Source organism: Denticeps clupeoides, chromosome 20 (assembly GCF_900700375.1).
Source record: "Denticeps clupeoides chromosome 20, fDenClu1.1, whole genome shotgun sequence".
NCBI classification, from domain to species: Eukaryota; Metazoa; Chordata; class Actinopteri; order Clupeiformes; family Denticipitidae; genus Denticeps; species Denticeps clupeoides.
Window position 1 is genome coordinate 4,016,145 of NC_041726.1, and position 23,716 is coordinate 4,039,860.

Below are 23,716 nucleotides of genomic sequence, written 5' to 3' on the forward strand. Positions count from 1 at the left end.
GTTCTTTTGATCATTGCTTTAAAATGATTTTTTAAAGAGCTCAAATCCAATATCAATAAATGTCCCTTCTTCAAGACAGAGCATCTTTTTCCATGTAACTCCTTTGCTATTTAACACAGTGCATCCAGCGAATGTTTACCCTAAAAGGAGTGCTGGTGAGCTACTTAACTGTGAGTTAGTGTGGCCGTGATCGTATAGTTGTTAGTACTCTGCGTTGTGGCCGCAGCAACCCTGGTTCGAATCTGAGTCACGGCAGTCTTTGGATAGACAATTTTTTAATGAAAATATTTGAAAATTCCTCTTAAATTAAACATAAGATTGTCTTTGGGAGCAAATCCACAACACATTTTAGTGATTAGGCCTCTCAAAAATTGTCGAATCCAATGCCTGACAGCCAATTAAGATTCCCAATCCTAGTAAGGCCAATGAACCATAGCATCTGCAGGGCCAGTGGCGCAATGGATAACGCGTCTGACTACGGATCAGAAGATTCTAGGTTCGACTCCTGGCTGGCTCGAGCATTTGTGTTCTTTTGATCATTGCTTTAAAATGATTTTTTAAAGAGCTCAAATCCAATATCAATAAATGTCCCTTCTTCAAGACAGAGCATCTTTTTCCATGTAACTCCTTTGCTATTTAACACAGTGCATCCAGCGAATGTTTACCCTAAAAGGAGTGCTGGTGAGCTACTTAACTGTGAGTTAGTGTGGCCGTGATCGTATAGTGGTTAGTACTCTGCGTTGTGGCCGCAGCAACCCTGGTTCGAATCCGGGTCACGGCAGTCTTTGGATAGACAATTTTTTAATGAAAATATTTGAAAATTCCTCTTAAATTAAACATAAGATTGTCTTTGGGAGCAAATCCACAACACATTTTAGTGATTTAGGCCTCTCAAAAATTGTCGAATCCAATGCCTGACAGCCAATTAAGATTCCCAATCCTAGTAAGGCCAATGAACCATAGCATCTGCAGGGCCAGTGGCGCAATGGATAACGCGTCTGACTACGGATCAGAAGATTCTAGGTTCGACTCCTGGCTGGCTCGTGCATTTGTGTTCTTTTGATCATTGCTTTAAAATGATTTTTTAAAGAGCTCAAATCCAATATCAATAAATGTCCCTTCTTCAAGACAGAGCATCTTTTTCCATGTAACTCCTTTGCTATTTAACACAGTGCATCCAGCGAATGTTTACCCTAAAAGGAGTGCTGGTGAGCTACTTAACTGTGAGTTAGTGTGGCCATGATCGTATAGTGGTTAGTACTCTGCGTTGTGGCTGCAGCAACCCTGGTTCGAATCCGAGTCACGGCAGTCTTTGGATAGACAATTTTTTAATGAAAATATTTGAAATTCCTCTTAAATTAAACATAAGATTGTCTTTGGGATCAAATCCACAACACATTTTAGTGATTAGGCCTCTCAAAAATTGTCGAATCCAATGCCTGTGTAGAAATATACTGCTTTGACATATGTTACTTTGCTAAAGACTGGTAAAACATCTGTTATCAGATGTCGTGCAAACAAAGGAACAAAAGACTCACTCAAAGAGGAAGTGGAACATATCACTCAAAGAGGAAGTGAAACAAGACAACCGTACCCGACCGTGTTAAAACTGTCAACTTCGCACCTTGTGGTTTGACCCTGCTGAAGGGGTTATCTGCCCCTGCCAGAAGACAGTACAAACAACCAGAAGACCCCAAAAGAAGACCCCACCCCAAAAGACTTTGTTTGTCAGTACCTATAAAAGAGCTGAGCACGCACTGAAACATCGGAATCTGTACACAGAGTGCTAGTGGTTGTCTTCTGTGAACATTAAAGATTCCCCCTTCTGCGCAGACTGAGTCTTGAGTCTTCATTCTTTCTCAGCCTTGAGCAATGCATCCTCCAACAAAGAACCTGGGTTGAAGGACCCGCGGAGAAGACCAATAATCTCACAAATTTATTCCTTCAAATTGGCGTCACGAACAGGATCTTCTTCTGGATCAACAGAGGAGATTGGACAGGGCCAGGTGAAAGGAGTTTGGACAGAAAGCGACCGGTCGAATCACAAAAGGTAAGCAGACCTTTCATTCTGCTTCAATTGACTACTCTAAATAAACTTTGTGTCCAGACTCCGAGTATCCTGTATTAGAATATTGTTCTAAAAGGCTGAAAAAGACTGAATTGAATACGAGTTAAAAGACGATAGAAAATTTGGAATTACAATAAAAGAACGGTGACAAAAGAATACTGAGGTCGGACCACTATTGGCACTGACGAGTCCAATTTGGGGTCCGGCGTGAAATCTCAGTAGTGGGTTGGAGGCCCTGGAGTAATTTTAGATTACTTCTAAATTCCTTAATAAATTTAAATACAAGTGTGTTTTGTTATGGGTTGGAGTCCTTAGAAATAACACAAGTTGTTTCTTAAATTACCAGAGGTTATGGGTTGGAGTCCCTAGAAATACCAGAAGTTATTTCTTAAAGTACCAGAGGAATAATTAAAGAGAATTATCGTACGGGTTGGAGTCCCTAGTAATCACCCAGGTTGTTACTTAAATTTCCAGAATATTAGTTAAAAGGTATGAAGAGGTTTTTATACATGTGATATATGAATATATTGTGTTAACATGGCCAAATAAATACACAACGGTGTGAATGCTGTGAAACACTGGGAAAGACAGTCTGTTCTTCCGTGTTCACAGATTACATAATAAAGGGAATTAGATTCCTTTTTGTTCCCAATTCATTTCAATAAAGGGTGAATATCAGGTATTCCCCTGTTAATGTTAAAAGTGTAAAAACACATAATCACATTTACATACTGCACCACATGGGAATGAATGATTGTGAATAATAACAGTGAGAACAACTAGCACCCCCATTTGGAAGCAGAGGCAAGGTGTATCCGCCTGGGAAGTCTTACTCCCAGGTAGAAGCTTGATACCACCAAAGGGGGATATTTCAAGTGCTGACTCACTGACTTAAAAACGGTACTCCCCAGCTGTTAGTGCCACCTATTGGCAAGACCCCAGCTGGACATAATTCTCATAAAAAATAAAAAGACAAGCCTTTCCGTGGAAATAACATGGAAGGAGAACTGGATAAAGATGTAGGAGATGGTTGGGCTCCCGGAAGGGTTCTCAGTACGCTCGGCAAACAATTGATCGAGATGCACTTTGTGATAGACGTCACTTACCCTTCTAAGGAAGCAGCGGAACAAAAGAAATTACTCGACATTACCACCACAAAACTACTGATAGAAAAAGGCCAGACCAAAGAGAGTAGTGGGAATTGGGGCATAATATTTCGCTCCATAGCGCGAGAAGCTAAGAAAAAAGAGGGAGAAGCGGGAAGAATGTTGGAAAGTGCTGGGCTGTTTAGTCGACAAAAACATAAGAAGGAACAAGAAACACAAAAGAACAAAAGGATAAAATACAATAAATTCGCGGGATGGTGGGAACTCGCCAAAGTTCGCATGAAAAAGGAAAAAGAGGCACCACCTCCATATACCCCTGACCCAACAGCGCCTCCACCTCCCAGGGTGCCTGCATCAATATATCCTGTCCTGGAAGTCACGGGGGGCATCTTAACCTGTCCCGCTGAAGGTGTATCGTCTACCACACCTTCATTAGGAACTGACACCGTAAAAGCAGATCCACTGGTACTGCAACCCGGTGCACCATTCCAACATGCAAGGGCCCGGTACCAGGCCAAACATAGCAAGCCCCAACAGGTTCCTTCGACAGAGGAAAGATCAGAAACTACCTACAGGGAACAATCCACAACACAACCTGAACAAGGTCAAAAACCTGAAACAGTTACAATATGCCTCAAAGTACAGCAGGCACCAAAATCACTCGAAAGCCTAAACACCACGGGAGAAGAAATTGCAGATTTAATGATCCAGGCAGTTGAGGAAGCTAAGGCAGGACAAGGACATGAGATCAGGGAACCAATAGCTCATAGAACTAGAGGGAGGATTGGAACTGAAGGGTCTGGCTGGGAACTACCTAAGGGGGAAGGGCATGACATAGACAGGAACGAAGGTGAAGAAGAGGAAGATGAGGAAAATAATGGACTTGAGTTGGTAAGGGTAGCAGGGGTTTATCCACTGATTCAGAGAAAACCAGGGGAAAGGCCTGTGTATCAGCCATACACTTTAGGGGACATCACAGGGCTAGTTCACAAATTACCAAACATACACGACGGAGCACATCCATGGTTAGTGGCCTTGGAAAAACACACTGCCGGCGTCGACCTAGCCTTGGGTGACATTAGAGCAATATTGACCATGTGTTCCTCCAAATCTCAACTGTTAGCGGTAGAACGAGACGCCGGGACCCTCGAGACCCCCAATGAAGTTCCTATATACAATGTCCTCAACAACCTCAATCGCGCCCTAAGACAGTCCTTTCCACTAAAAGACGCGGCAGGTGGAATGACTAGAATTAAATGGGACCGCAAACAGAACCCACCTGCTTACCTCGACCAAGCAATAGATGATTGGACGGGTAGAATGTCAATTCTGTTCAGGAAGGCAGTGTTAAAGGGGGTCCCAGAGGCTACATCGGACAAAATGGAAGACAACCCTGATTTGCAGGATAGCGATTTCTCCACATGGAAAAAACACCTGCTATTTAATCTCAACAAATGTCAGGATAAGGATTCCAGTAAGGGAGAAACTGTGGAAGACCTGCAACAACAGTTACTCCGAATGCAAATACAACAAGCAAAAAAAGAATTAGGTGGTAAACCAGAAAAACCAAAAAAGCAGTTAGTGGCCGCAGTTGCACCGCACCCCCCTCAGCCAATGCCGTCCTTCCCTTCTGGTGGATGGCAGCCTCCACCACAGTACCCCCAACATTCAGCTTACCCTCCGCCGGTTCCTTATGGACAGGCTGGTCCCCCTAGGGGGGAAAGAAGGGGTGGTTTCAGAGGGAGAGGTCAACGGAGGGGTGGAAACGGGGGACAAACCACAGGCTGTTTCACTTGCGGAGATCCCAGTCACTGGGCCCGAGCCTGCCCTCACAAGTCCACTGGCCCGCCAGCCTGGGGAACTCCATATCAGCACCGTCCTGCACAGCGAGGGAGATTCCAACAGCCGCGTGGAGGTCCGGGAGGCTTTCCGGCCCCACAAATGCCCATGACAAGTTGGGACCACTTTGAGGGTGGTACCCAATAGGACACCCCACAGACTGCCCTAGACAGTGTGGTGCCTACGGCGGATCCCATGCTGTCTATAACTGTAGACGGACTGCAAAAAGACTTCCTGGTGGACACAGGGGCTACACACTCCACAGTCCGGTCCGTATCGCGAGGTAAACTTTCCAACCTCACTACTACAGTCGTGGGCATCTCTGGGGATCCAAGGGTTCTGCCGTTCACCACACCACTTCCTACAGTCGTTGGCAACCAGACACTGTTACACAGTTACATTTGTTCCAAGGACGTACCGGTCAACCTCCTCGGCCGAGACCTATTGATACGACTGGGGGCCAGTATCACTTGCTCCCCACAGGGCCTAACTGTGTCCTTGCCAGCAGGAACGATCCTTCCGTGTCGCGAAATGGTTGAAGGCAATGGACAGTTTCTTCTACATCCCGCTCAGGATGTGTCTCCCACAGCGGACATCTATTGGGCTATGCTGAACTCTGAACCAAGTGCGTCCCCAGGTGTACTGACGATGTTCCAACAGTGGCAACCGTGGCTCTCCCAACTCCATCCTTATGTGCCTCCTCCTGACCCACCCCATCTCACTCTTTTTTATGACAGACATGACACCACCTGGTATCAGCACCAGTTCCAGGATAATTGTGAGGGTCATCAGTGGTCTGTCACTAGTACATGCCTTTTTGCGGCTCCGGAGGGTGTTGCGGCGGCTGTTACTCTCACACCGGAACAGGAACAGTGGTATATGATGTCCGCTGAGGCAGTCCCACACATTTCGTTAGCCCTAAACCCTGGACATCAGGCCAAGGAATTAGGTGGAATAGTAAAACGAGCAATTGCAGCAACCGATTGGGTCAATACTAGATTACCATATGTTTTATTCTCGGAATCCACTTCAACTTACCAAATTTTGCCCACTTCTTGATCAACTCCGCTGTGTTGCATCATGACACCTTGTCTCGGTCTCATGGTAGAGAAATGACGGACCATTGCGATTCACAGTCAATTCTTGATTCCATTCCACGTTCCCTGTGGTCTCAAGGACCTACCGACGTTGGTTGTGTCGGCATCCCTCCAGTCACTTTTACGTTGCATACTTCCGCTCCCGTGTGGCAGTCTCAATATCCACACAAACCCCAGGCGGAAGCCGGCATTGCCGAGACCATTGAGGGTCTAATCGATGCTGGGGTCCTCGAACCGTCTGGATCCCCCTGGAACACTCCTATTCTCCCAGTCGAAAAGAAGGGTACGGATAAATATCGTATGGTCCATGACCTCAGGAGAATCAATTCTCTCCTGGGAACTACATCTCTCCCGGTGCCCAATCCTTATGTTGCCCTGGCCAACCTGCCTCCGTCACACGCCTGGTTCTCATGTATAGATTTAGCCAACGCTTTCTTCTGCCTTCCATTGGCGGAGTCCTTGAGAGATGTCTTTTCATTCACTTTCAGGGGCCACCAATGGCGCTACACTCGCTTACCCCAAGGGTTTGCTCTCTCGCCCGGTCTTTTCAATCAACATCTGAAGGCTATCCTAGCTAAATGCCCACTCCCATCTGACTGTTTCCTGGTCCAATATGTTGATGACTTACTACTTTCTGCCCCCACGGCAGACGTTTGCCTACAAGCAACTCGCTCACTATTGACCTTTCTAGCAGAAGTCGGCTTCAAAGTTAGTAGGTCCAAGCTACAATGTTGCCGCAAACAAGTTTCCTTCTTGGGGCGCATGGTTGCTCAGACAGGGGTCTCTCTATCTAAAGACCATCGAAATTCTATTCTACACCATCCACGTCCACATTCTGTCAAGGACATGCTCTCCTTCTTAGGTCTGACTGGCTTTAGTAGGAATTATATCCCTGATTACGTGGGTCTCACTACCCCTCTCAGGGCTCTTGTGAACGCAAAAGGCATGAAAAACCTCCACGCACCATTAGAATGGACCTATGAAACTGAACAATGTTTTATCACTCTCAAACAACGACTTTCCGTGGCCGCTGACCTAGCAATCCCGGACTATGCGTTGACTTTTCATTTGGATGTTTCTGGAACAGATACTCACGTCAATGGTGTACTGTTCCAGAAAAAAGGGGGAGAGAGACGTGTACTCACATATGTCAGTGTCATGCTAGACAATATTGAACAACGACATCCATCATGCACCCAACATGCGGCAGGACTAGCTAAAATCATCACTAAAACAGCTCACATAGTCATGAACCATCCTTTGAAAATACTGACGGCACACAGCGTCGTAGCCTATGTAACCTCACAGGCCTTCACACTCACACCACTACGACAAAGGCGATTAATGGACATTCTCACTGCTCCACACATTAGCTACTCACATGCAGGTATAAACATGGCTGATCACATGGCATCAGATACCCCACACGAATGTGAGAAGAATGTACAGAAAGAGGAGAACATTAGACCATATTTACAAGCTGAACCACTTGTAGATGCTACAACTGAGTGGTTTACCGACGGATGTTGTTTTAGAACAGACCAAGGAACGTTGCAGGCAGCATGGGCAATAGTAGAACAGAAGGAAATGAAATGGGAAGTGGTCAAGGCAGAAAAACTGGAAGGACCTCAATCAGCACAAAGAGCAGAATTAAGAGCAGTCATTGAAGCATTGAAATTGGCACAAGGCCGAAAGGTTAACATCTACAGTGATTCGGCCTATGTAGTAGGGGCAGTCCATGTAGAGCTAAGGCAGTGGATGAGAGCAGGATTTCTCACAGCTGGTGGAAAACCGATAAAACATGAGGAAGAAATGAAAGAATTAGCCGAAGCCCTGTTACAGCCAGAAAAGGTGGCAGTCATAAAATGTAAAGGTCACAGCACTGGAACGGACCTGATTGCCCAAGGTAACAGACAAGCTGACTTCATAGCGAAACAAACTGCAGGTTACATACCCTCATCCATCATGGTAATGGACTCCCAACCACAACCTCCTGTGGATGACACACCACTCGATCTGACCAAAGCCACCCTAAAAGAATTACAGGAGAAAGCAAGTCCGGAAGAAAAAACTCTTTGGTTGGCCCGAGGAGCCACCAACACCGATTTATGGAGAGGCCCGGATGGGAGACCCATTTTACCTCCGGGCGTAAGACAAACGGCCATGGAAGAAGCTCACGGGGTGGGACACGTGGGGGCAACCCAAATGATGAGGAATCTGTCCACCTGGTGGCATCCGCAATTACATGATATGGCCCAGTACCTAGTGAGAACCTGCACGGAATGCAACCTGTACGGAATAAAACCCACATTGAAACCCATGTTGGGCATCTTCCCAATTCCACTGTGCCCAGGAAAAGAAATTGTGATTGACTACACGGATATGGTTGAACGGGTAGGACGACATAGGTACCTTCTGGTCATGGTAGATGCATTCTCGGGCTGGCCAGAAGCCTGGCCCGTGACTAGAGAAGATAGCAAAACGGTGGTCAAGTGCCTGATTAACCATTACATCCCGCAACACGGGTTTCCTGAAACCATTAGGTCAGACAATGGAACTCATTTCAAAAATAAGGATCTGCAAACAGTTGAATCTGCCTTAGGGTTAAAACACAAGTTTGGCACGGTTTACCATCCTCAATCACAAGGTAAAGTGGAAAGAATGAACCTATCACTCAAAACTAAATTGGCAAAAATCTGTGCACAGACCAAAATGTCCTGGGTTGACGCGTTACCATTGGCTTTAATGTCTATTCGTAGCTCGGTGAATAAAACCTCGGGGTACACGCCTTTTGAGTTAGAACATGGACGTCCCTTTCCTGGTCCTTCGTCACGACTGTTTATGACTACTGAAGCATCTGAAAAACTGTCTCCAAAAGCATATTTTAACATTTTACAAAGTGTTCTCTCCCAGCATTCTACGCAGGTCACAGGCCGAGGGTCCCAGCCGCCTGCAGGCAACCCCCCGAGTCCAGGGATAGAATACGTACTCCTGAAGGTGACCAAACGGAAATGGAGTGAACCCCGTTGGACAGGGCCCTACCAGATCACCGAGAGGACGTCACATGCTGTTCGGCTCAAAGGAAAAGGAGACACCTGGTTTCACCTCTCCCAGTGTGCGGCTGCACCTGAACCAGGCCGGACTGTCCCGGAGATCCAGGATGCCCTAAGATCAGATGCTGGACACAACTGACCCCAAGATACAACCGGCTGGTTGTACATTTCCAAAGGGGGATTACCTTACTTCGCGTCCTATTATACTAGTTCCTACATTTTACTACTCTTAATTTGCATTTACTCAGTGTTCATATTGTTTTATATATTTTCTCTATAACCATGTCTTGGCCATTTCCAGACATTATGACCTGGAGAGAGAGAGCTGTCGTCTTTCTGGTCTTTTGTGCACTGGCCAGTGTTCCTATCGCTATTTTGCTGGGGTTCGAAGGCCTCCCCCAGCCCTTCCGCGCCGTCAACGCTACGGCTTCACCCGTGGTAAATTCGACCGCTTCAACACCGCTCCCCGTTGCTAACCTGACCACCCCATCTGCCCTCATGCTGCGACCTTCCCGAACCCGGACCAAAAGGTCTTCTTCTTCCTGTGGGCAGTTGGCCCCGAGGGTAAAATCAGCAGACTTGATTCTTTGCATCCCATCCAATAGCTCCTACATTGCCACTCTACCTTGGTCTGCAATTCCATCTAAAGCAGTACCTAAATCAATAGGCGGGCCCCACCATCGCGTGGAAAAGGTTATGCCTGGTCAATATAAAACAGATTCATGGTACCTTACTCTAGGTGGCACCTACTATGAATGGTCATGGAAAAATTTGGTTGCTGAAACCCCGGACGATTGGTCTTCATATTCCACCGCTGATGCAGTGCTGCGGAGAAAAAATTTCACTTTAGCAAAATTGCCAAAAAACGACGGGTTGCTACTCACGATTACCGCTGGGGTATTTCCCCATCTGACGCAAGGGTGTCGGCTCTTCTTACTCGCTCCATGGGTGGTGACAAACGGACTCAAATGGCAAGTAGCCTTTTGCCAGGCGACTGAGCCTCGACCCACCGTTGTGGTTAACCAAGTGACCTCAGCTGTCGCTACGGTCAAAATGGCCGCCGATCCACTAACGGCGGATGACATATTTCAAATTGTTTATGGTGTATCTGGGAACACGAACAATTGGTTGCTCTTGGCCGAGCAAGCGGCAGCAGACATCAATTCCGACTGTATAGTCTGTCTGGGCCCAAGACCCCTCCTCAAGGTTGTCCCTGCCCCCTTAAACCAAACCTGTATGTTGTCCCTAATGAACTCCATCGGTCCTCCTCAAATCTGCACTAGTTTGCTGCAGTACTTCCCCATAACGTCTAACGTAACATCGCATAAGCCACCTTATTTCTCTTCTGATGTTGCCCCTAATAATTTCACTTGCGTCAACCTCACGGGAAATACCGTGCCGCTAGGCTGCATTGACATAACCTGGTGCACAGAAATCGTTAAAATGCAACCAGGGTTTAGGCCCATTCCTCGTGCTGATTTGTGGTGGTACTGCGGCGGCAGGAAATTGTATGATGGATTCCCGCTGGGTGCCAGTGGCACTTGCGCTCTCGTGTCTCTATTACTTCCCGTTTCCGTCACGGCCGTGGATTTTGACCCTCAGGTTGGAGGACGCTCCCAGTTTCCCGGTCGAAGCAAGCGCTCTATCATTCCAGGGTCTGCGTATAACCCCACTTATATTGATGCCATCGGGGTTCCAAGGGGTGTGCCTGACGAGTATAAGTTGGTTAACCAGGTAGCCACCGGGTTCGAAAACATCCCACTCATTTCAGCATTTTTTCCAATTACTCCCAATAAAAACGTGGACCGCATAAACTATATCCATTTCAATGTACAACTCCTAGCCAATTTCACCAGAGACGGCCTCGCCGCAGTGCACGAACAACTTTCCGCTACTTCCTTAATGGCATTCCAAAATAGAATCGCGGTCGACTTACTTTTGGCCGAAAAAGGGGGTGTCTGTAGTATATTTGGCAAGGACTGTTGTACTTTCATCCCCAACAATACCTCTCCGGATGGTTCTCTTACCAAAGCAATTACTGGCCTAACCGCTCTAACCACCAAGATGAAGGAACATTCTGGTGTGAACACAGAAATGTGGGATGCTTGGCTTGATATGTTCGGTACATACAAAACTCTCGTTGTCTCTGTTCTCGTCTCTATCGCTGTGTTCACGGCCATTTTAGTCACTTGCGGTTGTTGTTGTATTCCCTGCATTCGTGCACTATTAACTAGACTTATTGTCACTGCTCTTACTCCGGAGGGTAAGGACCCCTCTCTCCAGCTGCCTTTGCTTACCAGTCCTTCCACCCCACCGCCGGATGCCAGTGATGACGAAGAAGGTGTAATGTGGTCTTATGTCTAAATACTCTTTTGATTGTTTCTTCCTTCTTTTTGTATCATTACGGTCATTTTCTTATCATGTATTCCTGTTAGGTTACGGACGATTCAGGCCGACCCAGGGCAGGGTGGCTGTCATGTCTGTTTACTCCTCACTATAACCTTAAAAGACCCAGAGGAGATGTTCCAGCTTGACTATATGTCCGTTCTGTTTTATTGAACTATTAAATATAGTTCAAAAGGGGGAATTGTAGAAATATACTGCTTTGACATATGTTACTTTGCTAAAGACTGGTAAAACATCTGTTATCAGATGTCGTGCAAACAAAGGAACAAAAGACTCACTCAAAGAGGAAGTGGAACATATCACTCAAAGAGGAAGTGAAACAAGACAACCGTACCCGACCGTGTTAAAACTGTCAACTTCGCACCTTGTGGTTTGACCCTGCTGAAGGGGTTATCTGCCCCTGCCAGAAGACAGTACAAACAACCAGAAGACCCCAAAAGAAGACCCCACCCCAAAAGACTTTGTTTGTCAGTACCTATAAAAGAGCTGAGCACGCACTGAAACATCGGAATCTGTACACAGAGTGCTAGTGGTTGTCTTCTGTGAACATTAAAGATTCCCCCTTCTGCGCAGACTGAGTCTTGAGTCTTCATTCTTTCTCAGCCTTGAGCAATGCATCCTCCAACAAAGAACCTGGGTTGAAGGACCCGCGGAGAAGACCAATAATCTCACAAATTTATTCCTTCACCTGACAGCCAATTAAGATTCCCAATCCTAGTAAGGCCAATGAACAATAGCCTCTGCAGGGCCAGTGGCGCAATGGATAACACGTCTGACTACGGATCAGAAGATTCTAGGTTCGACTCCTGGCTGGCTCGTGCATTTGTGTTCTTTTTATCACTGCTTTAAAATTATTTTTTAAAGAGCTCAAATCCAATATCAATAAATGTCCCTTCTTCAAGACAGAGAATCTTTTTCCATGTAACTCCTTTGCTATTTAACACAGTGCATCCAGCGAATGTTTACCCTAAAAGGAGTGCTGGTGAGCTACTTAACTGTGAGTTAGTGTGGCCGTGATCGTATAGTGGTTAGTACTCTGCGTTGTGGCCGCAGCAACCCCGGTTCGAATCCGGGTCACGGCAGTCTTTGGATAGACAATTTTTTAATGAAAATATTTGAAAAAATCCTCTTAAATTAAACATAAGATTGTCTTTGGGAGCAAATCCACAACACATTTTAGTGTTTAGGCCTTTAAAAAATTGTCGAATCCAATGCTTGACAGCCAATTAAGATTCCCAATCCTAGTAAGGCCAATGAACCATAGCATCTGCAGGGCCAGTGGCGCAATGGATAACGCGTCTGACTACGAATCAGAAGATTCTAGGTTCGACTCCTGGCTGGCTCGTGCATTTGTGTTCTTTTTATCACTGCTTTAAAATTATTTTTTTAAAGAGCTCAAATCCAATATCAATAAATGTCCCTTCTTCAAGACAGAGCATCTTTTTCCATGTAACTCCTTTGCAATTTAACACAGTGCATCCAGCGAATGTTTACCCTAAAAGGAGTGCTGGTGAGCTACTTAACTGTGAGTTAGTGTGGCCATGATCGTGTAGTGGTTAGTACTCTGCGTTGTGGCCGCAGCAACCCCGGTTCGAATCCGGGTCACGACAGTCTTTGGATAGACAATTTTTTAATGAAAATATTTGAAAAATTCCTCTTAAATTATACATAAGATTGTCTTTGGGAGCAAATCCACAACACATTTTAGTGTTTAGGCCTCTCAAAAAAAATTGTCGAATCCAATGCCTGACAGCCAATTAAGATTCCCAATCCTAGTAAGGCCAATGAACCATAGCCTCTGCAGGGCCAGTGGCGCAATGGATAACGCGTCTGACTACGGATCAGAAGATTCTAGGTTCGACTCCTGGCTGGCTCGAGCATTTGTGTTCTTTTGATCATTGCTTTAAAATGATTTTTTAAAGAGCTCAAATCCAATATCAATAAATGTCCCTTCTTCAAGACAGAGCATCTTTTTCCATGTAACTCCTTTGCTGTATAACACAGTGCATCCAGCGAATGTTTACCCTAAAAGGAGTGCTGGTGAGCTACTTAACTGTGAGTTAGTGTGGCCGTGATCGTATAGTGGTTAGTACTCTGCGTTGTGGCCGCAGCAACCCCGGTTCGAATCCGTGTCACGGCAGACTTTGGATAGACAATTTTTTAATGAAAATATTTGAAAAATTCCTCTTAAATTATACATAAGATTGTCTTTGGGAGCAAATCCACAACACATTTTAGTGTTTAGGCCTTTAAAAAATTGTCGAATCCAATGCTTGACAGCCAATTAAGATTCCCAATCCTAGTAAGGCCAATGAACTATAGCATCTGCAAGGCCAGTGGCGCAATGGATAACGCGTCAGACTACGGATCAGAAGATTCTAGGTTCGACTCCTGGCTGGCTCGTGCATTTGTGTTCTTTTGATCATTGCTTTAAAATGATTTTGTAAAGAGCTCAAATCCAATATCAATAAATGTCCCTTCTTCAAGACAGAGCATCTTTTTCCATGTAACTCCTTTGCTATTTAACACAGTGCATCCAGCGAATGTTTACCCTAAAAGGAGTACTGGTGAGCTACTTAACTGTGAGTTAGTGTGGCCGTGATCGTATAGTGGTTAGTACTCTGCGTTGTGGCCGCAGCAACCCCGGTTCAAATCCGGGTCACGGAAGTCTTTGGATAATCAATTTTTTAATGAAAATATTTGAAATTCCTCTTAAATTAAACATAAGATTGTCTTTGGGAGCAAATCCACAACACATTTTAGTGTTTAGGCCTCTCAAAAATTGTCGAATCCAATACCTGACAGCCAATTAAGATTCCCAATCCTAGTAAGGCCAATGAACCATAGCCTCTGCAGGGCCAGTGGCGCAATGGATAACGCGTCTGACTACGGCTCAGAAGATTCTAGGTTCGACTCCTGGCTGGCTCGAGCATTTGTGTTCTTTTGATCATTGCTTTAAAATGATTTTTTAAAGAGCTCAAATCCAATATCAATAAATGTCCCTTCTTCAAGACAGAGCATCTTTTTCCATGTAACTCCTTTGCTATATAACACAGTGCATCCAGCGAATGTTTACCCTAAAAGGAGTGCTGGTGAGCTACTTAACTGTGAGTTAGTGCAGCTGTGATCGTATAGTGGTTAGTACTCTGCGTTGTGGCCGCAGCAACCCCCGTTCGAATCCGGGTCACGGCAGTCTTTGGATAGACAATTTTTTAATGAAAATATTTGAAAATTCCTCTTAAATTATACATAAGATTGTCTTTGGGAGCAAATCCACAACACATTTTAGTGTTTAGGCCTTTAAAAAATTGTCGAATCCAATGCTTGACAGCAAATTAAGATTCCCAATCCTAGTAAGGCCAATGAACTATAGCATTTGCAAGGCCAGTGGCGCAATGGATAACGCGTCTGACTACGGATCAGAAGATTCTAGGTTCGACTCCTGGCTGGCTCGTGCATTTGTGTTCTTTTGATCATTGCTTTAAAATGATTTTTTAAAGAGCTCAAATCCAATATCAATAAATGTCCCTTCTTCAAGACAGAGCATCTTTTTCCATGTAACTCCTTTGCTATTTAACACAGTGCATCCAGCGAATGTTTACCCTAAAAGGAGTGCTGGTGAGCTACTTAACTGTGAGTTAGTGTGGCCGTGATCGTATAGTGGTTAGTACTCTGCGTTGTGGCCGCAGCAACCCCGGTTCGAATCCGGGTCACGGCAGTCTTTGGATAGACAACTTTTTAATGAAAATATTTGAAAAATTCCTCTTAAATTAAACATAAGATTGTCTTTGGGAGCAAATCCACAACACATTTTAGTGTTTAGGCCTCTCAAAAAAATTGTCGAATCCAATGCCTGACAGCCAATTAAGATTCCCAATCCTAGTAAGGCCAATGAACCATAGCCTCTGCAGGGCCAGTGGCGCAATGGATAACGCGTCTGACTACGGATCAGAAGATTCTAGGTTCGACTCCTGGCTGGCTCGTGCATTTGTGTTCTTTTGATCATTGCTTTAAAATGTTTTTTTAAAGAGCTCAAATCCAAGATCAATAAATGTCCCTTCTTCAAGACAGAGCATCTTTTTCCATGTAACTCCTTTGCTATTTAACACAGTGCATCCAGCGAATGTTTACCCTAAAAGGAGTGCTGGTGAGCTACTTAACTGTGAGTTAGTGTGGCCGTGATCGTATAGTGGTTAGTACTCTGCGTTGTGGCCGCAGCAACCCCGGTTCGAATCCGGGTCACGGCAGTCTTTGGATAGACAACTTTTTAATGAAAATATTTGAAAATTCCTCTTAAATTAAACATAAGATTGTCTTTGGGAGCAAATCCACAACACATTTTAGTGTTTAGGCCTCTCAAAAAAAATTGTCGAATCCAATGCCTGACAGCCAATTAAGATTCCCAATCCTAGTAAGGCCAATGAACCATAGCCTCTGCAGGGCCAGTGGCGCAATGGATAACGCGTCTGACTACGGATCAGAAAATTCTAGGTTCGACTCCTGGCTGGCTCGAGCATTTGTGGTCTTTTGATCATTGCTTTAAAATGATTTTTTAAAGAGCTCAAATCCAATATCAATAAATGTTCCTTCTTCAAGACAGAGCATCTTTTTCCATGTAACTCCTTTGCTATTTAACACAGTGCATCCAGCGAATGTTTACCCTAAAAGGAGTGCTGGTGAGCTACTTAACTGTGAGTTAGTGTGGCCGTGATCGTATAGTGGTTAGTACTCTGCGTTGTGGCCGCAGCAACCCCGGTTCGAATCCGGGTCACGGCAGTCTTTGGATAGACAATTTTTTAATGAAAATATTTGAAAAAATCCTCTTAAATTAAACATAAGATTGTCTTTGGGAGCAAATCCACAACACATTTTAGTGTTTAGGCCTCTCAAAAATTGTCGAATCCAATGCCTGACAGCCAATTAAGATTCCCAATCCTAGTAAGGCCAATGAACCATAGCCTCTGCAGGGCCAGTGGCGCAATGGATAACGCGTCTGACTACGGATCAGAAGATTCTAGGTTCGACTCCTGGCTGGCTCGTGCATTTGTGTTCTTTTTATCACTGCTTTAAAATTATTTTTTTAAAGAGCTCAAATCCAATATCAATAAATGTCCCTTCTTCAAGACAGAGCATCTTTTTCCATGTAACTCCTTTGCTATTTAACACAGTGCATCCAGCGAATGTTTACCCTAAAAGGAGTGCTGGTGAGCTACTTAACTGTGAGTTAGTGTGGCCGTGATCGTATAGTGGTTAGTACTCTGCGTTGTGGCCGCAGCAACCCCGGTTCGAATCCGGGTCACGGCAGTCTTTGGATAGACAACTTTTTAATGAAAATATTTGAAAAATTCCTCTTAAATTAAACATAAGATTGTCTTTGGGAGCAAATCCACAACACATTTTAGTGTTTAGGCCTCTCAAAAAAAATTGTCGAATCCAATGCCTGACAGCCAATTAAGATTCCCAATCCTAGTAAGGCCAATGAACCATAGCCTCTGCAGGGCCAGTGGCGCAATGGATAACGCGTCTGACTACGGATCAGAAGATTCTAGGTTCGACTCCTGGCTGGCTCGAGCATTTGTGTTCTTTTGATCATTGCTTTAAAATGATTTTTTAAAGAGCTCAAATCCAATATCAATAAATGTCCCTTCTTCAAGACAGAGCATCTTTTTCCATGTAACTCCTTTGCTATTTAACACAGTGCATCCAGCGAATGTTTACCCTAAAAGGAGTGCTGGTGAGCTACTTAACTGTGAGTTAGTGTGGCCGTGATCGTATAGTGGTTAGTACTCTGCGTTGTGGCCGCAGCAACCCCGGTTCGAATCCGGGTCACGGCAGTCTTTGGATAGACAATTTTTTAATGAAAATATTTGAAATTCCTCTTAAATTAAACATAAGATTGTCTTTGGGAGCAAATCCACAACACATTTTAGTGTTTAGGCCTCTCAAAAATTGTCGAATCCAATGCCTTGACAGCCAATTAAGATTCCCAATCCTAGTAAGGCCAATGAACCATAGCATCTGCAGGGCCAGTGGCGCAATGGATAACGCGTCTGACTACGGATCAGAAGATTCTAGGTTCGACTCCTGGCTGGCTCGTGCATTTGTGTTCTTTTTATCACTGCTTTAAAATTATTTTTTTAAAGAGCTCAAATCCAATATCAATAAATGTCCCTTCTTCAAGACAGAGCATCTTTTTCCATGTAACTCCTTTGCTATTTAACACAGTGCATCCAGCGAATGTTTACCCTAAAAGGAGTGCTGGTGAGCTACTTAACTGTGAGTTAGTGTGGCCGTGATCGTATAGTGGTTAGTACTCTGCGTTGTGGCCGCAGCAACCCCGGTTCGAATCCGGGTCACGGCAGTCTTTGGATAGACAATTTTTTAATGAAAATATTTGAAAATTCCTCTTAAATTAAACATAAGATTGTCTTTGGGAGCAAATCCACAACACATTTTAGTGTTTAGGCCTTAAAAAAATTGTCGAATCCAATGCTTGACAGCCAATTAAGATTCCCAATCCTAGTAAGGCCAATGAACCATAGCATCTGCAGGGCCAGTGGCGCAATGGATAACGCGTCTGACTACGGATCAGAAGATTCTAGGTTCGACTCCTGGCTGGCTCGTGCATTTGTGTTCTTTTTATCACTGCTTTAAAATTATTTTTTTAAAGAGCTCAAATCCAATATCAATAAATGTCCCTTCTTCAAGACAGAGCATCTTTTTCCATGTAACTCCTTTGCTATTTAACACAGTGCATCCAGCGAATGTTTACCCTAAAAGGAGTGCTGGTGAGCTACTTAACTGTGAGTTAGTGTGGCCGTGATCGTATAGTGGTTAGTACTCTGCGTTGTGGCCGCAGCAACCCCGGTTCGAATCCGGGTCACGGCAGTCTTTGGATAGACAACTTTTTAATGAAAATATTGAAAAATTCCTCTTAAATTAAACATAAGATTGTCTTTGGGAGCAAATCCACAACACATTTTAGTGTTTAGGCCTCTCAAAAAAAATTGTCGAATCCAATGCCTGACAGCCAATTAAGATTCCCAATCCTAGTAAGGCCAATGAACCATAGCCTCTGCAGGGCCAGTGGCGCAATGGATAACGCGTCTGACTACGGATCAGAAGATTCTAGGTTCGACTCCTGGCTGGCTCGAGCATTTGTGTTCTTTTGATCATTGCTTTAAAATGATTTTTTAAAGAGCTCAAATCCAATATCAATAAATGTCCCTTCTTCAAGACAGAGCATCTTTTTCCATGTAACTCCTTTGCTATTTAACACAGTGCATCCAGCGAATGTTTACCCTAAAAGGAGTGCTGGTGAGCTACTTAACTGTGAGTTAGTGTGGCCGTGATCGTATAGTGGTTAGTACTCTGCGTTGTGGCCGCAGCAATCCGGGTCACGGCAGTCTTTAGATAGACAATTTTTTAATGAAAATATTTGAAAAAATCCTCTTAAATTAAACATAAGATTGTCTTTGGGAGCAAATCCACAACACATTTTAGTGTTTAGGCCTCTCAAAAATTGTCGAATCCAATGCCTGACAGCCAATTAAGATTCCCAATCCTAGTAAGGCCAATGAACCATAGCCTCTGCAGGGCCAGTGGCGCAATGGATAATGCGTCTGACTACGGATCAGAAGATTCTAGGTTCGACTCCTGGCTGGCTCGTGCATTTGTAATCTTTTTATCACTGCTTTAAAATTATTTTTTAAAGAGCTCAAATCCAATATCAATAAATGTCCCTTCTTCAAGACAGAGCATCTTTTTCCATGTAACTCCTTTGCTATTTAACACAGTGCATCCAGCGAATGTTTACCCTAAAAGGAGTGCGGGTGAGATCCTTAACTGTGAGTTAGTGTGGCCGTGATCGTATAGTGGTTAGTACTCTGCGTTGTGGCCGCAGCAACCCCGGTTCGAATCCGGGTCATGGCAGTCTTTGGATAGACAACTTTTTAATGAAAATATTTGAAAAATTCCTCTTAAATTAAACATAAGATTGTCTTTGGGAGCAAATCCACAACACATTTTAGTGTTTAGGCCTCTCAAAAATTGTCGAATCCAATGCCTGACAGCCAATTAAGATTCCCAATCCTAGTAAGGCCAATGAACCATAGCCTCTGCAGGGCCAGTGGCGCAATGGATAACGCGTCTGACTACGGATCAGAAGATTCTAGGTTCGACTCCTGGCTGGCTCGAGCATTTGTGTTCTTTTGATCATTGCTTTAAAATGATTTTTTAAAGAGCTCAAATCCAATATCAATAAATGTCCCTTCTTCAAGACAGAGCATCTTTTTCCATGTAACTCCTTTGCTATTTAACACAGTGCATCCAGCGAATGTTTACCCTAAAAGGAGTGCTGGTGAGCTACTTAACTGTGAGTTAGTGTGGCCGTGATCGTATAGTGGTTAGTACTCTGCGTTGTGGCCGCAGCAACCCCGGTTCGAATCCGGGTCACGGCAGTCTTTGGATAGACAATTTTTAAATGAAAACATTTGAAAAATTCCTCTTAAATTAAACATAAGATTGTCTTTGGGAGCAAATCCACAACACATTTTAGTGTTTAGGCCTCTCAAAAATTGTCGAATCCAATGCCTGACAGCCAATTAAGATTCCCAATCCTAGTAAGGCCAATGAACCATAGCATCTGCAGGGCCAGTGGCGCAATGGATAACGCGTCTGACTACGGATCAGAAGATTCTAGGTTCGACTCCTGGCTGGCTCGTGCATTTGTGTTCTTTTTATCACTGCTTTAAAATTATTTTTTTAAAGAGCTCAAATCCAATATCAATAAATGTCCCTTCTTCAAGACAGAGCATCTTTTTCCATGTAACTCCTTTGCTATTTAACACAGTGCATCCAGCGAATGTTTACCCTAAAAGGAGTGCTGGTGAGCTACTTAACTGTGAGTTAGTGTGGCCGTGATCGTATAGTGGTTAGTACTCTGCGTTGTGGCCGCAGCAACCCCGGTTCGAATCCGGGTCACGGCAGTCTTTGGATAGACAACTTTTTAATGAAAATATTTGAAAAATTCCTCTTAAATTAAACATAAGATTGTCTTTGGGAGCAAATCCACAACACATTTTAGTGTTTAGGCCTCTCAAAAAAAATTGTCGAATCCAATGCCTGACAGCCAATTAAGATTCCCAATCCTAGTAAGGCCAATGAACCATAGCCTCTGCAGGGCCAGTGGCGCAATGGATAACGCGTCTGACTACGGATCAGAAGATTCTAGGTTCGACTCCTGGCTGGCTCGTAGCATTTGTGTTCTTTTGATCATTGCTTTAAAATGATTTTTTAAAGAGCTCAAATCCAATATCAATAAATGTCCCTTCTTCAAGACAGAGCATCTTTTTCCATGTAACTCCTTTGCTATTTAACACAGTGCATCCAGCGAATGTTTACCCTAAAAGGAGTGCTGGTGAGCTACTTAACTGTGAGTTAGTGTGGCCGTGATCGTATAGTGGTTAGTACTCTGCGTTGTGGCCGCAGCAACCCCGGTTCGAATCCGGGTCACGGCAGTCTTTGGATAGACAATTTTTTAATGAAAATATTTGAAATTCCTCTTAAATTAAACATAAGATTGTCTTTGGGAGCAAATCCACAACACATTTTAGTGTTTAGGCCTCTCAAATATTGTCGAATCCAATGCCTGACAGCCAATTAAGATTCCCAATCCTAGTAAGGCCAATGAACCATAGCCTCTGCAGGGCCAGTGGCGCAATGGATAACGCGTCTGACTACGGATCAGAAGATTCTAGGTTCGACTCCTGGCTGGCTCGTGCATTTGTGTTCTTTTTATCACTGCTTTAAAATTATTTTTTTAAAGAGCTCAAATCCAATATCAATAAATGTCCCTTCTTCAAGACAGAGCATCTTTTTCCATGTAACTCCTTTGCTATTTAACACAGTGCATCCAGCGAATGTTTACCCTAAAAGGAGTGCTGGTGAGCTACTTAACTGTGAGTTAGTGTGGCCGTGATCGTATAGTGGTTAGTACTCTGCGTTGTGGCCGCAGCAACCCCGGTTCGAATCCGGGTCACGGCAGTCTTTGGATAGACAATTTTTTAATGAAAATATTTGAAAAATTCCTCTTAAATTAAACATAAGATTGTCTTTGGGAGCAAATCCACAACACATTTTAGTGTTTAGGCCTCTCAAAAATTGTCGAATCCAATGCCTGACAGCCAATTAAGATTCCCAATCCTAGTAAGGCCAATGAACCATAGCCTCTGCAGGGCCAGTGGCGCAATGGATAACGCGTCTGACTACGGATCAGAAGATTCTAGGTTCGACTCCTGGCTGGCTCGTGCATTTGTGTTCTTTTTATCACTGCTTTAAAATTATTTTTTTAAAGAGCTCAAATCCAATATCAATAAATGTCCCTTCTTCAAGACAGAGCATCTTTTTCCATGTAACTCCTTTGCTATTTAACACAGTGCATCCAGCGAATGTTTACCCTAAAAGGAGTGCTGGTGAGCTACTTAACTGTGAGTTAGTGTGGCCGTGATCGTATAGTGGTTAGTACTCTGCGTTGTGGCCGCAGCAACCCCGGTTCGAATCCGGGTCACGGCAGTCTTTGGATAGACAACTTTTTAATGAAAATATTTGAAAATTCCTCTTAAATTAAACATAAGATTGTCTTTGGGAGCAAATCCACAACACATTTTAGTGTTTAGGCCTCTCAAAAAATTGTCGAATCCAATGCCTGACAGCCAATTAAGATTCCCAATCCTAGTAAGGCCAATGAACCATAGCCTCTGCAGGGCCAGTGGCGCAATGGATAACGCGTCTGACTACGGATCAGAAGATTCTAGGTTCGACTCCTGGCTGGCTCGAGCATTTGTGTTCTTTTGATCATTGCTTTAAAATGATTTTTTAAAGAGCTCAAATCCAATATCAATAAATGTCCCTTCTTCAAGACAGAGCATCTTTTTCCATGTAACTCCTTTGCTATTTAACACAGTGCATCCAGCGAATGTTTACCCTAAAAGGAGTGCTGGTGAGCTACTTAACTGTGAGTTAGTGTGGCCGTGATCGTATAGTGGTTAGTACTCTGCGTTGTGGCCGCAGCAACCCCGGTTCGAATCCGGGTCACGGCAGTCTTTGGATAGACAATTTTTTAATGAAAATATTTGAAAAATTCCTCTTAAATTAAACATAAGATTGTAAATTCCTCTTAAATTAAACATAAGATTGTCTTTGGGAGCAAATCCACAACACATTTTAGTGTTTAGGCCTCTCAAAAATTGTCGAATCCAATGCCTTGACAGCCAATTAAGATTCCCAATCCTAGTAAGGCCAATGAACCATAGCCTCTGCAGGGCCAGTGGCGCAATGGATAACGCGTCTGACTACGGATCAGAAGATTCTAGGTTCGACTCCTGGCTGGCTCGTGCATTTGTGTTCTTTTTATCACTTGCTTTAAAATTATTTTTTAAAGAGCTCAAATCCAATATCAATAAATGTCCCTTCTTCAAGACAGAGCATCTTTTTCCATGTAACTCCTTTGCTATTTAACACAGTGCATCCAGCGAATGTTTACCCTAAAAGGAGTGCTGGTGAGCTACTTAACTGTGAGTTAGTGTGGCCGTGATCGTATAGTGGTTAGTACTCTGCGTTGTGGCCGCAGCAACCCCGGTTCGAATCCGGGTCACGGCAGTCTTTGGATAGACAACTTTTTAATGAAAATATTTGAAAAATTCCTCTTAAATTAAACATAAGATTGTCTTTGGGAGCAAATCCACAACACATTTTAGTGTTTAGGCCTCTCAAAAAAAATTGTCGAATCCAATGCCTGACAGCCAATTAAGATTCCCAATCCTAGTAAGGCCAATGAACCATAGCCTCTGCAGGGCCAGTGGCGCAATGGATAACGCGTCTGACTACGGATCAGAAGATTCTAGGTTCGACTCCTGGCTGGCTCGTGCATTTGTGTTCTTTTGATCACTGCTTTAAAATTATTTTTTAAAGAGCTCAAATCCAATATCAATAAATGTCCTTCTTCAAGACAGAGCATCTTTTCCATGTAACTCCTTGCTATTTAACACAGTGCAATCCAGCGAATGTTTACCCTAAAAGGAGTGCTGGTGAGCTACTTAACTGTGAGTTAGTGTGGCCGTGATCGTATAGTTGTTAGTACTCTGCGTT

General features: G+C 44.0%; 41 non-coding genes across 41 annotated transcripts; all 41 read left to right on the forward strand.

Annotated features, from left to right (window-relative positions):
* The first annotated feature begins 444 nt into the window (after nt 1-444).
* trnar-acg (transfer RNA arginine (anticodon ACG)) lies at nt 445-517 on the forward strand. Its single transcript has one exon. It is a non-coding gene; the product is annotated as a tRNA-Arg (tRNA).
* Nucleotides 518-709: 192 nt separating this feature from the next.
* On the forward strand, nt 710-781 carry trnah-gug (transfer RNA histidin (anticodon GUG)). Its single transcript has one exon. It is a non-coding gene; the product is annotated as a tRNA-His (tRNA).
* A 190-nt stretch (nt 782-971) lies between these two features.
* On the forward strand, nt 972-1,044 carry trnar-acg (transfer RNA arginine (anticodon ACG)). Its single transcript has one exon. It is a non-coding gene; the product is annotated as a tRNA-Arg (tRNA).
* Nucleotides 1,045-12,314: 11,270 nt separating this feature from the next.
* On the forward strand, nt 12,315-12,387 carry trnar-acg (transfer RNA arginine (anticodon ACG)). The gene has a single exon. It is a non-coding gene; the product is annotated as a tRNA-Arg (tRNA).
* Nucleotides 12,388-12,579: 192 nt separating this feature from the next.
* On the forward strand, nt 12,580-12,651 carry trnah-gug (transfer RNA histidin (anticodon GUG)). The gene has a single exon. It is a non-coding gene; the product is annotated as a tRNA-His (tRNA).
* Nucleotides 12,652-12,841: 190 nt separating this feature from the next.
* Nucleotides 12,842-12,914, forward strand: trnar-acg (transfer RNA arginine (anticodon ACG)). The gene has a single exon. It is a non-coding gene; the product is annotated as a tRNA-Arg (tRNA).
* A 458-nt stretch (nt 12,915-13,372) lies between these two features.
* Nucleotides 13,373-13,445, forward strand: trnar-acg (transfer RNA arginine (anticodon ACG)). Its single transcript has one exon. It is a non-coding gene; the product is annotated as a tRNA-Arg (tRNA).
* A 192-nt stretch (nt 13,446-13,637) lies between these two features.
* trnah-gug (transfer RNA histidin (anticodon GUG)) lies at nt 13,638-13,709 on the forward strand. Its single transcript has one exon. It is a non-coding gene; the product is annotated as a tRNA-His (tRNA).
* Nucleotides 13,710-14,164: 455 nt separating this feature from the next.
* On the forward strand, nt 14,165-14,236 carry trnah-gug (transfer RNA histidin (anticodon GUG)). The gene has a single exon. It is a non-coding gene; the product is annotated as a tRNA-His (tRNA).
* Nucleotides 14,237-14,424: 188 nt separating this feature from the next.
* trnar-acg (transfer RNA arginine (anticodon ACG)) lies at nt 14,425-14,497 on the forward strand. Its single transcript has one exon. It is a non-coding gene; the product is annotated as a tRNA-Arg (tRNA).
* A 718-nt stretch (nt 14,498-15,215) lies between these two features.
* Nucleotides 15,216-15,287, forward strand: trnah-gug (transfer RNA histidin (anticodon GUG)). Its single transcript has one exon. It is a non-coding gene; the product is annotated as a tRNA-His (tRNA).
* A 192-nt stretch (nt 15,288-15,479) lies between these two features.
* Nucleotides 15,480-15,552, forward strand: trnar-acg (transfer RNA arginine (anticodon ACG)). Its single transcript has one exon. It is a non-coding gene; the product is annotated as a tRNA-Arg (tRNA).
* A 192-nt stretch (nt 15,553-15,744) lies between these two features.
* On the forward strand, nt 15,745-15,816 carry trnah-gug (transfer RNA histidin (anticodon GUG)). The gene has a single exon. It is a non-coding gene; the product is annotated as a tRNA-His (tRNA).
* A 192-nt stretch (nt 15,817-16,008) lies between these two features.
* trnar-acg (transfer RNA arginine (anticodon ACG)) lies at nt 16,009-16,081 on the forward strand. Its single transcript has one exon. It is a non-coding gene; the product is annotated as a tRNA-Arg (tRNA).
* A 192-nt stretch (nt 16,082-16,273) lies between these two features.
* On the forward strand, nt 16,274-16,345 carry trnah-gug (transfer RNA histidin (anticodon GUG)). The gene has a single exon. It is a non-coding gene; the product is annotated as a tRNA-His (tRNA).
* A 190-nt stretch (nt 16,346-16,535) lies between these two features.
* On the forward strand, nt 16,536-16,608 carry trnar-acg (transfer RNA arginine (anticodon ACG)). Its single transcript has one exon. It is a non-coding gene; the product is annotated as a tRNA-Arg (tRNA).
* A 193-nt stretch (nt 16,609-16,801) lies between these two features.
* trnah-gug (transfer RNA histidin (anticodon GUG)) lies at nt 16,802-16,873 on the forward strand. Its single transcript has one exon. It is a non-coding gene; the product is annotated as a tRNA-His (tRNA).
* A 193-nt stretch (nt 16,874-17,066) lies between these two features.
* trnar-acg (transfer RNA arginine (anticodon ACG)) lies at nt 17,067-17,139 on the forward strand. Its single transcript has one exon. It is a non-coding gene; the product is annotated as a tRNA-Arg (tRNA).
* A 192-nt stretch (nt 17,140-17,331) lies between these two features.
* trnah-gug (transfer RNA histidin (anticodon GUG)) lies at nt 17,332-17,403 on the forward strand. Its single transcript has one exon. It is a non-coding gene; the product is annotated as a tRNA-His (tRNA).
* Nucleotides 17,404-17,592: 189 nt separating this feature from the next.
* Nucleotides 17,593-17,665, forward strand: trnar-acg (transfer RNA arginine (anticodon ACG)). The gene has a single exon. It is a non-coding gene; the product is annotated as a tRNA-Arg (tRNA).
* A 193-nt stretch (nt 17,666-17,858) lies between these two features.
* trnah-gug (transfer RNA histidin (anticodon GUG)) lies at nt 17,859-17,930 on the forward strand. Its single transcript has one exon. It is a non-coding gene; the product is annotated as a tRNA-His (tRNA).
* A 189-nt stretch (nt 17,931-18,119) lies between these two features.
* trnar-acg (transfer RNA arginine (anticodon ACG)) lies at nt 18,120-18,192 on the forward strand. The gene has a single exon. It is a non-coding gene; the product is annotated as a tRNA-Arg (tRNA).
* Nucleotides 18,193-18,385: 193 nt separating this feature from the next.
* trnah-gug (transfer RNA histidin (anticodon GUG)) lies at nt 18,386-18,457 on the forward strand. Its single transcript has one exon. It is a non-coding gene; the product is annotated as a tRNA-His (tRNA).
* A 192-nt stretch (nt 18,458-18,649) lies between these two features.
* Nucleotides 18,650-18,722, forward strand: trnar-acg (transfer RNA arginine (anticodon ACG)). The gene has a single exon. It is a non-coding gene; the product is annotated as a tRNA-Arg (tRNA).
* A 442-nt stretch (nt 18,723-19,164) lies between these two features.
* trnar-acg (transfer RNA arginine (anticodon ACG)) lies at nt 19,165-19,237 on the forward strand. The gene has a single exon. It is a non-coding gene; the product is annotated as a tRNA-Arg (tRNA).
* Nucleotides 19,238-19,429: 192 nt separating this feature from the next.
* trnah-gug (transfer RNA histidin (anticodon GUG)) lies at nt 19,430-19,501 on the forward strand. Its single transcript has one exon. It is a non-coding gene; the product is annotated as a tRNA-His (tRNA).
* A 190-nt stretch (nt 19,502-19,691) lies between these two features.
* On the forward strand, nt 19,692-19,764 carry trnar-acg (transfer RNA arginine (anticodon ACG)). The gene has a single exon. It is a non-coding gene; the product is annotated as a tRNA-Arg (tRNA).
* Nucleotides 19,765-19,956: 192 nt separating this feature from the next.
* Nucleotides 19,957-20,028, forward strand: trnah-gug (transfer RNA histidin (anticodon GUG)). Its single transcript has one exon. It is a non-coding gene; the product is annotated as a tRNA-His (tRNA).
* Nucleotides 20,029-20,218: 190 nt separating this feature from the next.
* Nucleotides 20,219-20,291, forward strand: trnar-acg (transfer RNA arginine (anticodon ACG)). The gene has a single exon. It is a non-coding gene; the product is annotated as a tRNA-Arg (tRNA).
* Nucleotides 20,292-20,484: 193 nt separating this feature from the next.
* On the forward strand, nt 20,485-20,556 carry trnah-gug (transfer RNA histidin (anticodon GUG)). The gene has a single exon. It is a non-coding gene; the product is annotated as a tRNA-His (tRNA).
* Nucleotides 20,557-20,749: 193 nt separating this feature from the next.
* On the forward strand, nt 20,750-20,822 carry trnar-acg (transfer RNA arginine (anticodon ACG)). The gene has a single exon. It is a non-coding gene; the product is annotated as a tRNA-Arg (tRNA).
* Nucleotides 20,823-21,015: 193 nt separating this feature from the next.
* trnah-gug (transfer RNA histidin (anticodon GUG)) lies at nt 21,016-21,087 on the forward strand. The gene has a single exon. It is a non-coding gene; the product is annotated as a tRNA-His (tRNA).
* Nucleotides 21,088-21,275: 188 nt separating this feature from the next.
* Nucleotides 21,276-21,348, forward strand: trnar-acg (transfer RNA arginine (anticodon ACG)). Its single transcript has one exon. It is a non-coding gene; the product is annotated as a tRNA-Arg (tRNA).
* A 193-nt stretch (nt 21,349-21,541) lies between these two features.
* Nucleotides 21,542-21,613, forward strand: trnah-gug (transfer RNA histidin (anticodon GUG)). The gene has a single exon. It is a non-coding gene; the product is annotated as a tRNA-His (tRNA).
* A 190-nt stretch (nt 21,614-21,803) lies between these two features.
* Nucleotides 21,804-21,876, forward strand: trnar-acg (transfer RNA arginine (anticodon ACG)). Its single transcript has one exon. It is a non-coding gene; the product is annotated as a tRNA-Arg (tRNA).
* A 193-nt stretch (nt 21,877-22,069) lies between these two features.
* Nucleotides 22,070-22,141, forward strand: trnah-gug (transfer RNA histidin (anticodon GUG)). Its single transcript has one exon. It is a non-coding gene; the product is annotated as a tRNA-His (tRNA).
* A 190-nt stretch (nt 22,142-22,331) lies between these two features.
* trnar-acg (transfer RNA arginine (anticodon ACG)) lies at nt 22,332-22,404 on the forward strand. Its single transcript has one exon. It is a non-coding gene; the product is annotated as a tRNA-Arg (tRNA).
* A 192-nt stretch (nt 22,405-22,596) lies between these two features.
* Nucleotides 22,597-22,668, forward strand: trnah-gug (transfer RNA histidin (anticodon GUG)). Its single transcript has one exon. It is a non-coding gene; the product is annotated as a tRNA-His (tRNA).
* A 221-nt stretch (nt 22,669-22,889) lies between these two features.
* On the forward strand, nt 22,890-22,962 carry trnar-acg (transfer RNA arginine (anticodon ACG)). Its single transcript has one exon. It is a non-coding gene; the product is annotated as a tRNA-Arg (tRNA).
* A 193-nt stretch (nt 22,963-23,155) lies between these two features.
* trnah-gug (transfer RNA histidin (anticodon GUG)) lies at nt 23,156-23,227 on the forward strand. Its single transcript has one exon. It is a non-coding gene; the product is annotated as a tRNA-His (tRNA).
* Nucleotides 23,228-23,420: 193 nt separating this feature from the next.
* trnar-acg (transfer RNA arginine (anticodon ACG)) lies at nt 23,421-23,493 on the forward strand. The gene has a single exon. It is a non-coding gene; the product is annotated as a tRNA-Arg (tRNA).
* The last annotated feature ends 223 nt before the right edge of the window (nt 23,494-23,716 follow it).